Genomic DNA, 12,719 nt, shown 5'->3' with positions numbered 1-12,719 from the left:
CCTTCAGACATAAAACCGTACGTTGATAGTGATCTATCAGGTGATCAGACTGCTAAGTGACTGCAAGTGACTGAGGAGGCAGTTGAGCAACTGAGCAAAATTAATTATTTCAAATAAAAAATCCGCTGATGTATTTGTTTTAAATTTCTTGCCGCCAAAGTCAAATGAAACACAAACATTATAGTTCAAACTATAAAGTTACAAACTAAAAATAGTTATAGTTTGACAGTATTTGGGGAAAAATGTGGACTCCAGATGTGGGTTAGTTTCCTTATGGCACTTTTCCACTAGAACCTACTCAGCCGACTCTCCTCTGTTTGGTTCTTTCCCACTAGGGGTCTAACGTGCCGAGTAGATACTTTTCTGTATCTATTCTGCCGAGGTTCTAAGCTGCTGAGTCGGCTGTATCTGACATCATCACACTACAGGCCACCGATTGGTCGGGGGGTTGGAGTCAGACGTCTGAGTCAGGAGGAGGAAATCAGAGAAAGAGACTCTGACGGATTCTTGTTCATTTTATTCAACAGGCAATGGCAGCAAAAGTCTGTTTCCTGATCCAACTCTGAGGTGCAGATGTTCATAAACCTGGTGCTGAGGAGAGAATTAAAAAGGGATCTAGACGGAGATAAGGAACGACCAGATCTACCAGGAGCTCTGTCACTTCATAGCTGCTCACGACTCCAGCTGACTATTCAGCAGCGCCGAGACAAACAAAAAAAATTAAAAAGCGTTGCCGCTTGAAGCTTCTCTCTCTCTCATTTTTTAACTTGATATTGAACACAATCCACAGACCCAGCAGCACATCTATCATCTCCTCCAGGTTCTACATCTTTAGTGTTGTTGTCTTCTTCCTTTAGATCACACAATCAAATACGTCACAGCAACTTCACTCCAACCTCCTACTTCTGCTCCAGGGGCTGGATTGTTATGGAAAAGAAACCAGTCCGAGTTGAGATGAGCTGAGTAGGTGCTGGTGGAAAAGCTCCATTAGTTGTGCTACTGTGGTTCAACACTGACTTCTGTTGTCATGCAGGAACCAGAGGTGGTTGCTGAGGGATTTCTTTAGGAACAAGCCAGGGTCTCTGAGCTTTCTCCCGGTTAAGACGAGGCCGCGGAGACTGGCAGTCTGCACGGGTCCATGACCCCATCTGGGCCTGCAGCTCGGTTACAGGTTCAGGTTCAGGTTCAGTCTCCCCTGGTCCCCCTGACTGCTGCAGGACAGGGACCAGGGGTTCTGGTCTGGTTCAGGTCCAGTCTCCCCAGCCTCCCCTGGCTGCTGCAGGACGGGGACCAGGGGTTCTGGTCCGTTCAGGAGCCTGGAGAGTGTGATGGGGAAGCAGTGTCCCTGTGGCAGGGGGAGGACCTGCCAAACCTGCTGAAAACCATTCAGTGCAGAGATTTATCCATATTATCAGCTTTAATTTATCAATATCGGGATGTATAGATAATGAGAAACAACATTCACAAATGCATTGCAAAAACTCAAAATCTCACCAAGAATATTTGTCTTATTTCTAGTTAAAATGTCAATTTCATGTCATTTTTAGTCAATGTCATTTTTAGTCAAAAAATCTCATTACACTTAAAACAAGAGTCAAAATCTCTTGATATTTTAAAATCACCAAACCATGTCTGACCTGGCAATAAAGCTTTTCTGATTCTGATTCTGATTCTGATTCTGATTACCAGATAAATAACTTATTTGACAATTTTCACCTGTTTCAAGTAAATTTTCACTTGAAATAAGTAGAAAAATCTGCCAGTAGGACAAGAATTATCTTCTCATTACAAGCAAAAAAAATCTTGTTCCACTGGCACATTTATTCTACTTCTTTTAAGCTAAAATCTACTTGAAACAGATGAAAATTGTCAAATAACAAGTTATTTTTCTGGTAATGGCACTTGTTTTAAGTGTAATGAGATTTGTTTGACTAAAAGCGAGACATTTTAACTAGAAAATAAGACAAATATTCTTGTTAAGATTTTGAGTTTTTGCAGTGTGACTGATGCAGATTTCTGCAGATATAGAAACTCTCCCCCTCTAAAATGTCATTATTTTAATATTTAGTATATCACTGAGTTCCTCTGCTGAGAGATTACTCAGTCTTTTATTGCCAGTCTCCTAACTTTTTAAAGACACGCTGCTGACGTCAAAATGAAAATGAGCAGGGGATTTTAAATGAATGGTCAGATGTCTCTGGTTTCAACCTCGTAATGCAGTTCCTGGTGAGGTTCAGACGAGCGTCTCCGACGAGGCCTTGACATGTCCAACTCTAAAAATGAGTGTATTGCCCTTTTTTTGCATGCCTTTCTGCACACAGGGCCTCCTCATAACCCCGGCACGGTTATTGGCGTGGCCGCCGCTGAGGCGCAGGCCCGTCCTCGGCGCGGATGGAAACACTGAAGGGCTTCAGCTTATCATTTCCATCCACATGCCACACTTGGCTCGGCCCCGATGTAACGTATCCTCCGGGGACGCGCCGGCATTCGCAGCAATGCTGAATTCCAGATGGATCCAGTCTATGAAGCATATCCATTACATCATCTCCTTTCACTGTCAGGAACTATTTTGTCACTCTGTCTGCGGCGCAGCGCCGTGACCTAGAAGCTGACCCGAGCCCGTCGCTTCTTGTGTAACAGCTGCATCCACAGTGAGACTGAAGCCTGTCCTCCCGCCTGGCCTCGCCCTCCTCCGGCCGCTCGGACCGGAGGATGTTATGTGTTGTTTCAGTCAGGACCAAAAAGGACCAGAACTCAATAAAGTGAGAAATTACACCACGAGCCAACAGCAGTTCTCCATTTCAAACTTTTCTTTGGCGTCGATGTTTTAAAATCACCAAACCAGACATGTGGATTTCAGGGCAGAAGGGACACACAGACGTCCTACATGTCCCGCCAGGCAGATTCCACGGAGAGAAGAAAACCCTCCACTGGAGGAGGAACAACTTATGGCTCTTCTAAAGACACAAATGTTACTGTTATAACACCAGGAAAAGAAATCACTCTCTTTCGGACATGTGTGGGACCTTTGTGTCACTCGTGAGCAGCACATGCACTCACAGTGGCGAGGGAAGCCGTGAGAACCCTCCGGACTGAACCGGTTAGTGCTCTCATTCACCACAGCTGCAACACATCGCCATAGCAACCACCTTTAACCCTGGTGCTGTCTACGGGTCAGGGAAGGAGGAAGGAAGGAAGGAAGGAAGGAAGGAAGGAAGGAAGGAAGGAAGGAAGGAAGGAAGGAAGGAAGGATGGAAGGAAGGAAGGAAGGAAGGAAGGAAGGAAGGAAGGAAGGAAGGAAGGAAGGAAGGAAGGAAGGAAGGAAGGAAGGAAGGAAGTAAGGAAGGATCAGGAAGAAAAGAAGGAAGGAAGGGAGAAAAGAAGGAAGGAAGGAAGGAAGGAAGGAAGGAAGGAAGGAAGGAAGGAAGGAAGGAAGGAAGGAAGGGAGAAAGAAAAGAAGGAAGGAAGGGAGAAAAGAAGGAAGGAAGGAAGGAAGGAAGGAAGGAAGGAAGGAAGGAAGGAAGGAAAGAAGGAAGGAAGGGAGAAAAGAAGGAAGGAAGGGAGAAAAGAAGGAAGGAAGGAAGGAAGGAAGGAAGGAAGGAAGGAAGGAAGGAAGGAAGGAAGGAAGGAAGGGAGAAAGAAAAGAAGGAAGGAAGGGAGAAAAGAAGGAAGGAAGGAAGGAAGGAAGGAAAGAAGGAAGGAAGGGAGAAAAGAAGGAAGGAAGGGAGAAAAGAAGGAAGGAAGGAAGGGATGAAAAGAAGGAAGGGAGGAAGAAAAGAAGGAAGGGAGGGAGGAAGGGAGGGAAGAAGGAAGGAAGGGAAAAAAAGAAGGAAGGAAGGAAGGAAGGAAGGGAAAAAAGAAGGAAGGAAGGAAGGAAGGAAGGAAGGAAGGAAGGGAAAAAGAAGGAAGGGAGGAAAGAAGGGAAAAGGAATGAAGGAAGGAAGGAAGGAAGGAAGGAAGGAAGGAAGGAAGGAAGGAAGGAAGGAAGGAAGGGAGAAAAGAATGAAGGAAGGAAAGGAGAAAACAAGGAAAGAATGGAGAAAAGAAGGAAGGAAAGAAGGAAGGAAGGAAGGAAGGAAGGAAGGAAGGAAGGAAGGAAGGAAGGAAGGAAGGAAGGAAGGAAGGAAGGAAGGAAGGATCAGGAAGAAAAGAAGGAAGGAAGGGAGAAAAGAAGGAAGGAAGGAAGGAAGGAAGGAAGGAAGGAAGGAAGGAAGGAAGGGAGAAAGAAAAGAAGGAAGGAAGGGAGAAAAGAAGGAAGGAAGGAAGGAAGGAAGGAAGGAAGGAAGGAAGGAAGGAAGGAAGGAAAGAAGGAAGGAAGGGAGAAAAGAAGGAAGGAAGGGAGAAAAGAAGGAAGGAAGGAAGGAAGGAAGGAAGGAAGGAAGGAAGGAAGGAAGGGAGAAAGAAAAGAAGGAAGGAAGGGAGAAAAGAAGGAAGGAAGGAAGGAAGGAAGGAAAGAAGGAAGGAAGGGAGAAAAGAAGGAAGGAAGGGAGAAAAGAAGGAAGGAAGGAAGGGATGAAAAGAAGGAAGGGAGGAAGAAAAGAAGGAAGGGAGGGAGGAAGGGAGGGAAGAAGGAAGGAAGGGAAAAAAAGAAGGAAGGAAGGAAGGAAGGAAGGAAGGGAAAAAAGAAGGAAGGAAGGAAGGAAGGAAGGAAGGAAGGGAAAAAGAAGGAAGGGAGGAAAGAAGGGAAAAGGAATGAAGGAAGGAAGGAAGGAAGGAAGGAAGGAAGGAAGGAAGGAAGGAAGGAAGGAAGGAAGGAAGGAAGGAAGGAAGGAAGGAAGGAAGGAAAGAAGGAAGGAAGGGAGAAAAGAAGGAAGGAAGGGAGAAAAGAAGGAAGGAAGGAAGGAAGGAAGGAAGGAAGGAAGGAAGGAAGGAAGGAAGGAAGGGAGAAAGAAAAGAAGGAAGGAAGGGAGAAAAGAAGGAAGGAAGGAAGGAAGGAAGGAAAGAAGGAAGGAAGGGAGAAAAGAAGGAAGGAAGGGAGAAAAGAAGGAAGGAAGGAAGGGATGAAAAGAAGGAAGGGAGGAAGAAAAGAAGGAAGGGAGGGAGGAAGGGAGGGAAGAAGGAAGGAAGGGAAAAAAAGAAGGAAGGAAGGAAGGAAGGAAGGAAGGGAAAAAAGAAGGAAGGAAGGAAGGAAGGAAGGAAGGAAGGGAAAAAGAAGGAAGGGAGGAAAGAAGGGAAAAGGAATGAAGGAAGGAAGGAAGGAAGGAAGGAAGGAAGGAAGGAAGGAAGGAAGGAAGGAAGGAAGGAAGGAAGGAAGGAAAGAAGGAAGGAAGGGAGAAAAGAAGGAAGGAAGGGAGAAAAGAAGGAAGGAAGGAAGGAAGGAAGGAAGGAAGGAAGGAAGGAAGGAAGGAAGGAAGGAAGGAAGGAAGGAAGGAAGGGAGAAAGAAAAGAAGGAAGGAAGGGAGAAAAGAAGGAAGGAAGGAAGGAAGGAAGGAAAGAAGGAAGGAAGGGAGAAAAGAAGGAAGGAAGGGAGAAAAGAAGGAAGGAAGGAAGGGATGAAAAGAAGGAAGGGAGGAAGAAAAGAAGGAAGGGAGGGAGGAAGGGAGGGAAGAAGGAAGGAAGGGAAAAAAAGAAGGAAGGAAGGAAGGAAGGAAGGGAAAAAAGAAGGAAGGAAGGAAGGAAGGAAGGAAGGAAGGAAGGAAGGAAGGAAGGGAAAAAGAAGGAAGGGAGGAAAGAAGGGAAAAGGAATGAAGGAAGGAAGGAAGGAAGGAAGGAAGGAAGGAAGGAAGGAAGGAAGGAAGGAAGGAAGGAAGGAAGGAAGGGAGAAAAGAATGAAGGAAGGAAAGGAGAAAACAAGGAAAGAATGGAGAAAAGAAGGAAGGAAAGAAGGAAGGAAGGAAGGAAGGAAGGAAGGAAGGAAGGAAGGAAGGAAGGAGGGAGGGAAGGAAGGAAGGAAGGAAGGAAGGAAGGAAGGAAGGAAGGAAGGAAGGAAGGAAGGAAGGAAGGAAGGAAGGAAGGAAGGAAGGAAGGAAGGAAGGAAGGAAGGAAGGAAGGAAGGAAGGAAGGAAGGAAGAAAAGAGGAAGGGAGAAGGAAGGAGAGAGCAGGAGGAAAGAAGGAAAAGGAGAATGAGGTCATTTTGACCCAAAGACAGTACCAGGGTTAAGACTTTATCCTTCAGTCCTAATGTTAAACAGATGCCTTAAATAAAGACACATCTTTATATTTGTGTGTGCATCATCAGCTCCATCACACTGTTGTGACTCAGATGAAGACCAGAACACATTTACTTCCACATGTAGGTCTGACACCGTCTGCCTCTTCACACCAGCGTTATCAGAGCGGTGTCCGGCACCGGCCGGGGTGCAGAGTCGGTGATGGACTAGAGACATAAAAAGCAGCATCGGGGCATCCGTTGAGTTTTTTGGGACGGCTGCTTCATTCTGCTTTGGCGGTGTCGCGTCCTCTTCAGTTTATGTACCAATAAAAGCATTATTAGGATTATTACTACTCTTATTAGGCAAGGCAAGTTTATTTGTATAGCACAATTATACGCAAGGTAATTCAAAGTGCTTTACATCAACATTAAAAGCAGCAAGACACAATTAAACAGTAAATAAGAAATAAAATGATAAGAAAAGAGGTAAAATAATAACAAGCACAAGTTGTTAAAAAGTAAGGGCAGTAGAGTACAGCAGGTACATCTCATTCTTACAATGACAAGAATTACATTTCTACACGGTCAAAACGTACAAAGACCGGGTCAAATACAGTATTACAAAAGTAATCTGTAACAATTATTACTACTCTGGCCTGCCAGCCGGCTGCATCTGGCTCTACTGTCGTCCACACACACGCATGTGCTGGCATCAGCCGTTATCCTGAATAGCTAAATGTAAAAAGATGACAAAAAAATGCCAACATGTATGATGATCACTGGTGCGGCCTGCTTGCCTCGCAGGCGTTTGGTCACATCATGAATAAATGTCTAGAATGAACCATGTGAAACTGTCTTTCTTTGCATCTGCTTGAGATTTTATATTTCTTTCTTTAAAGATTTTGTGGCTCTAGTGGCCTTTATTCAGGGTGTAGACAGGCCACTACACCCTGAATAAAGGCCAGGGTGTAGTGGTAGAGAGTAGGGAGGTAGAGAGAGAGAATGAAGACGACATGCAGCAAACGGCTGCAGGCCGGGACTCAAACCTGCGACCGCTGCAGGAGGACTGTAGCCTCAGTACACAGGCCGCTTGCTTTAACCACTGGGCCACCCAGCCGCTCGTATTGTGGTCCTTCTACTGAGCATTAACGTTAACAGCAGATTTCTGCAGGTTATTCACGTGTTACTATTAGCAACCGTGACAGTGGAGAGTTCAGATGTAGAAGCAGCAGGTTCAGTTTTCTGAAGAGCAGCTACGGAAGAGTATAGGGCCATGCAGGAGAAAAAAATAATCTAATATAAGTCTAAATGTCGAGAAAAAAGTCTAAATGTCAAGATTAATGTTGAAATACAATTTCAAGAATAATTGAAATTGAAATCTCAACATTTCAACTTTATTCATGAAATTTTGACTTTTTTCTCAACATTTTGACTTTTTTTCTCAAAAATGTACTTCAACATTAATCTCGACATTCCAACTTTTTTCTCGACATTTCGACTTTTTTCTTGAAGTGCATAATGAAAAAAAAATCTTCCTCCTCTAAAATGTTACTTTTCTTTTTCTCCTGCCTGGCCCTAACACTCCTGCGTAATAGTGCAGATGAGCACCAGAGGAGAGGCCAAGATGGAGAGCAGGGGGTAAATGGGAGAGCAAAAAGGACGAGCTGCTGACTATTGCCATGGCAATCTGGAGAGGGTGGAGTCACTTCACTTAACAGCATCATCATGTTTTCAAATCGATACTATCTTGAAATAATGATTCAGTATAAGGACAGCATGTCTTTTGATTTCCTAGACTAGAGGATCTGACGAGCTCTCGTCGGGGCTGCAACCAACACGTTGTACATGTAGGTGAGTTTCCTCCGTCAGGAACTTTCCTCAGCAACAACTGCTACTTGACTTAATGCGGAGTGAGAGAATAACTGTGCTTTAAGCTCAGCTGGTGGTCCACGTGGTCCCTGGAGGAGGGAGACCTGGCAGACTGCTGATGCTGTTGTGCGCCTGGTTGCTGATTGGACGTGCACGTTTCTCACGTGCTCTTACTGTGGTCGTTCAGGGAGAGGTCAACTGAGAAGTGCACGGAGAGCGCGGACGACGTCATGTACGAGCTCTGAAAAACTCATATTAATTTTCCTCTATTTAATCTGGAAAAAGAAGAAAATTGTGATCAATAGCAACTGTTGGATGTTTTTCAAAGGCAAACTATTCGGCTGTTAAATACAGTTATTGTTCCTGTGGGATTTGCTGCCCAGGATAAAAGGGCAGGATTTCCACTCATCCACCCAGAGTGGAAACTTCCTCGGATTGTAAAGTCCGTCTCGATGCCGGTGGCCACTGATTTGTGGCCGCGGGAGCGCGCACAGCAGCCCGTTGAACGATAGCGCTAAAACGTCCGATTTTCAGATTATGAAGCTCAAGAATGAGATCAAGTCATATTTAGGCAGAAACAACTTTTCATTAACTGTATTTGGCCTTCAATCAATTTTTGGCAGGTGAAAATGCCTATTTTGTGTTGTAATGGTCCTTTAAAACAGTTAAAAGCAATCCTGTGAGCTCTAGGGTTTATATTATGAAGCTCAAGAATGAGATCAAATCATATTTAGGCAGAAACAACCTTTCATTAACTGTATTTGGCCTTCAATCAATTTTTGGCCGATGAAAAGACCCATTTTCAGGGGAGAAATCAGATTCTGGCAGGCAATCACTTTTTGGCACGACACCGGTCTCTGGGTTGGTACCTGCTAAATCCTCACTGGAACATCTGCAGTGAGGAATTAGCTGGTTTTCTGTTGCAGTCAAACGTAAGTGATCGTGATCTACGCCACGGTCAAAGACCCCAACACCATCTGCCTAAGAGGTCTGGACTCCGACTGGGGCACACTTTTCCTTCCCGTCTAACAGATGAACGTTCATGTTTAGGATCTTCGTCCTGCCGTGTCACCAAACAAATTTTCCACCAACCGCTGTCCCACCAGTCCAACCGAGGTCCAGTATCGTACATTATAATACATATTTATGAGAAATCTAAAATATCTACCTGTCAACCACTTACAAACTGCAATTATGTGCTCAGAATCTGATAGTTCTACCTTTGTTGATACTGAAATAACATTCCTATGTATGTCATTTCTACAATAGAGCCTAAATAAATACACAAATGTGAAATAAAGCACATTTATTTATTTTAAATATTTTCAGTTTATATACACATTGATTGTCTTCAAGTGAAACATTTACATGTTTTACATGTCATTTTTACTCATGTGGCTCTGTGCTGTTGACGGACATCGTTCCCCTGTGAGAGACACTAACATCGCAGTTACACATCTTTCAGAACGCGTAACTGAGCCCCGTCCTGCTCCTCTTTAGAAAAGGGAATTCGGATCTCATTTTTAGAGATATTTACACAAAGTCTTTGCTTTTTTGGCAGAAATGTCTCCTCTCTCGTTCCATCCATCCATCCATCTGATTAGTTGTTCTGAGTTTGCTCCCGTTGTTGCCACTAACCTCGCGGGAAACTGCCACTCAGGCTACAGCAGGGGACAGTTCTTGCGAGACACAGCGATGGTTTTTAAAAATTATTATATTATAAAATGGTAAATTTACAGGAAAATACTAATACGGCTGGAAAGAGGGGTAAAATGCGGTAGTTTCCCAGCCAAAACGGGAGACCTGACAGGTATGCTTGGGAATCCATCTTCCTTTTAATGATGGCAAATGACCCGGGCCCTGGTACTCCCTACTACACCGTGCTTCACTGCTGGGACGGTGTTTTGATGATGCTAAGCTTGAAGACACTTGAAGACAATCAATGTGTATATAAACTGAAAATATTTAAAATAAATAAGTGTGCTTTAATTCCCCTTTGTGTTTTCATTTAGGCTATATTAGAGGAATGACATATATAGGAATGTCCACAGCATTTCAGTGTCAACAAAGGTAGAACTGTCAGATTCTGAGCGCATAATTGTAGTTTGTAAGTGTTTGACAGGTAGTTATTTTAGATTTCTCTTAAATATGTCTCATAATGTAAGATACTGGTCCTCGGTTCGGCTGGTGGAACAGCGGGTGGCGGAAAATTTCCTGTATTTCTAAATCCAAAACTTGACAGGTATGCGCCACTCACTTACGTTGAACTAACACCAGACGGCTGCTTTTTGGTATTTGGACATCCCATTTTCATCCAACTGTAACTGAATCATTTGTACCTTACTTACCTGTCTTCAGTCCTCTGTTGGATCGTACCTGAAGAGACGAACCCCGACCTCGAAGACCATCTGTCTTCATTTGGACTGATCAAGGGCGAGACGCTCTGAAAAGACCTGTCACCCTGTCACACTTGAGCTGCTCAGCTTCATTATTGGTTTTCAGAGATCGTAGGGTTCACGTCAGCAGATTTCCCTCTTATGAAAAGCAACATTCAAATGTTTCTATGTCTTTTATCAAAGTAGCTCTAAATCACACCTCCAAATCTTCAGCATTCCATTACATGGGCACTTTGAATGTTAAGAGGATGTGTTCGAAAAGACATGAGAAATGATAAATGCATCTGTTTTACTGGCTTAAGCGCATCGTCTATTATTAAACCAGTGAATTTGAAGGGACTGACACTATAGCTTAAACCAGGCAGCAGAAACGAAATGTGAGGTTGAAATGACCTTCCAATTGGTAACACGAGTGTACGTTGAAGCTGAATACGATCTCTCCTGATCGCCCCCATCAGAAAGCTTGTTTCAGCATTTTCAACCAGCTGGAGGCCGGAGTTTAGTTTAGTTTATTGGTCCTTTCAATTTCCACAACACAAATAACCCAAAGTACAGGTGTAAATCGTCAGTGTTATACAAAAAAATATATATAATTTTTGGTATATATATATATATATATATATATATATATATATATATATATATATATATATATATGTACATATATACAATTTTAACTAAAAACCAAGGACCAAAAGGTGTAGATTGAAGCCTAAGCCTATGATGCCTACCCTTTTCAAAAAAATCTTTAGCTTTTATAAACTAGTGCAATGTCATTAATAAATATCATTCCATACAGTATTTATATAAGCAATAATACAATAATACAATAGTACATACTAGGGGTGTCACGGTACACACAAGTCACGGTTCGGTACGTACCTCGGTACAGGGGTCACGGTTCGGTACGGGTTCGGTACAACGGGAAAAAAATACAAAAAGTCCCAAATGTATAAGACGAGTTTTTTCTTCCTTTATTTTGATCATAGCATTTGAAAGTTAAAGTTTGTTCAATTGGCTACAAAACTAAAAAGAATCTCTTATTAAAGTGTAAAATAAATAGAATAAAACATTTAACTTGTGCATTAGTGTTTTAAATTTTTTATGTTTTTTATGTGCCGCGCGGGATGGGACATTGTAACGAGCTCGAGCACTTTTAATAAATACTTGAACCCGGGCTCCTCTACTGCTGCATATGGGCAGAGCCGTCTGGGGGCGGAGCATTCTAAGTCATTTTAACGTTCAACAACGTCATCCTACCCATCAAACTACATTTATTCTCACTTTTATGAGCCAAACCTATAGGCCTATGCTGCAGAAAGCAGAGTAAAGTCACAAACCTGTTCAGAAGAACACACACACACACACACACACACACACACACACACACACACACACACACACACACACACACACACACACACACACACACACACACACACACACACACACACACACACACACACACACACACACACAGGCCTGACAGCTGTCAATCACATGGCGCTGAAAACTCAGATAGTCACGGACTGACTCAGTTCCATCTTTGATACAATTTAAATACAAAAAAGACATAACTGGTCTAAATTACACACTATTTAGATAGATAGACACAGCGGTCTGTAACATCATTTCTGAGCTCTAGAACAGAAAATAGACTCTAGTCTCGTTCACAACAACACAAGCACATTCAAATAGGCAGCTGGTCAAAGCTACACGACATTCTGAGAAATAAATTATTTATGACTCACCAACGGTAGTTGACTCTCCCATAACCCAAAATAATCCAGGTAATGTGGAAAACGGGGTAACATTCAAAACTTTGTACAAATTTAGTCCTCTTTTAAACTTTAGCGCTAATCTCCTTCACGGCAAATTTGCTGTGACTGTTAAGGCTGATTTATGGTACCGCGTTACACCAACGCAGCGCCTACGGCGAAGGTTGCGCGTCGCCGCATAACCTCGCCGTAGACTGCGCCGTACCCTACGGCGTATGCTCTGCGTCGATTTAACGCAGAACCATAAATCAGGCTTTACAGCCAATCCGCGTTGGCTCGCGGCCCCGATGCGTTCAGGACAGTTGTAAATTAAGAATTAGAACATTTTATCGTTATTATAGCCTACAATTTATGATGATATATGAATTGCACATATATTTATTGATATGCACAGACTATCACACATTTAGGTCTGTAATGAACGTGACTTTTGAAAAGTTCACCAGGTGCAGCGTTATAGAGGCGTTAACCAAGATAACCTTGTAAAAATTAAAACTAATGCACATTTGGTACCAATTACAGACCGAAAAATTAGATGCGGACTACTAAATATACGATCATTAAGCTCTAAGTCTCTGTTAGTA

The sequence above is a fragment of the Cololabis saira genome, chromosome 8 (assembly GCF_033807715.1).
Source record: "Cololabis saira isolate AMF1-May2022 chromosome 8, fColSai1.1, whole genome shotgun sequence".
Classification (NCBI taxonomy): domain Eukaryota; kingdom Metazoa; phylum Chordata; class Actinopteri; order Beloniformes; family Belonidae; genus Cololabis; species Cololabis saira.
The sequence above is the reverse complement of the archived record's forward strand: the minus strand, read 5'-3'. Positions refer to the sequence as shown.